Source organism: Sinocyclocheilus grahami, unplaced genomic scaffold, assembly GCF_001515645.1.
Source record: "Sinocyclocheilus grahami isolate Dianchi unplaced genomic scaffold, SAMN03320097.WGS_v1.1 scaffold3641.1, whole genome shotgun sequence".
Lineage (NCBI taxonomy): Eukaryota > Metazoa > Chordata > Actinopteri > Cypriniformes > Cyprinidae > Sinocyclocheilus > Sinocyclocheilus grahami.
In genome coordinates, this window is record NW_015508730.1 from 10295 (window position 1) to 11472 (window position 1178).

The 1178-nt window shown below is 38.2% G+C and overlaps 1 long non-coding RNA gene across 1 annotated transcript in view; it reads right to left on the reverse strand.

Annotated features, from left to right (window-relative positions):
• Positions 1-388, reverse strand: part of LOC107576408 (uncharacterized) — a 933-nt gene extending 545 nt beyond the window's left edge. Inside the window, exon 1 of the long non-coding RNA XR_001608051.1 lies at positions 20-388. This is a non-coding gene — a long non-coding RNA (uncharacterized lncRNA). The remainder of the gene's footprint in view (positions 1-19) is intronic.
• Between the last annotated feature and the right edge of the window lie 790 nt (positions 389-1178).

Here is a 1178-nt window from a genome sequence, read left to right on the forward strand (position 1 = left end):
TTCTAAGAGAGTGTCAGACCTCAATATCACCCCATCCACATCATGCTCTCTTGGCTCCAGCAACCCTGCCTTCTGTTACAGCAAGGGTCTATCTTTTCTAATGATTCATGCTCTTTTTCTACACAGTACACAGAAACACTGTCAAGGAGGATTCTCGGCCTTTCCCCTTTCATTTAATGAAGAAAAATAAATGGGGAAAATGTCAACTTTAACCCAAAGCTGGTCATCTTTCATGTCTTTTTTTTAAATGATATTTTCATGTTCACAAAAAATACTGCCTTACGTCTGTGTGGAAAAGATAAAAGATTTCTGTAAAAAGAAAATGAAAAATAACAAAAAGGCGTATTGTATTCAGCTTTTGCCTTTGTATGTATATAAACTCTATCATTCAGTCCTTATTGTGTTTGAGCGTTTTCTGTCAACTACAATGCATTATTATTCTTACCGTGCTGCCTACCTCAACTGCGTTTTAAGGCATCATATTGGCAAAAGATAAAATACTGTCTATGCTACCTTTTAAGATACTTTGTTTTAGTCCTAAAACGAAGAATCACATGTATCCTTGTGGAAAAGATAATCCCAGGATGCATTGCAAAAAAACAAGATGGTCTAAAACTTGAGCGAAATGTTGATTATGAATTTTTATTTCGTTCATTATTTCACTCAAGAAGAAAATTGACAGTTTTAGCCAGTATTTATGTATTTTTATGCTTATTTGCGGATTGTGTCATTAGCGTAGCTACATGCTTTTTGGAATCATGAGTCAGTGTTTCAAATGAGTCATATTATGACGTTCCATTTCAGTTAAGATGCTGCATTAGAAGGTAGCTGCTTATGTAGACAGTAAACAGCAGGGTTTTGGATCAGAGCTAATGTTCCATAACTACTCAGTGAGTCACTTCATAGGACTCATATCTGTGTAAGCTGTATTGTTGTGGTGCCATCCTCAGTGTTCAGCAGGAGCCTTCCTTCCTCTTCTGTGCGTCTCTCAACTCCAGACAGAAAGAAACCTGTTGATACCGATGCCTCAACCCACAAAAAAGGACCACAGATGGCAGATGGTTTCCTCCTCCAGCTTTTTGTACAGACCCCCCAAGGACTGGATTTATTGCCGATTACACATCACCACTTAAGCCACCCAGCGGAGTTCCTGTTCGAGTTTACACTCCTCATTTTAC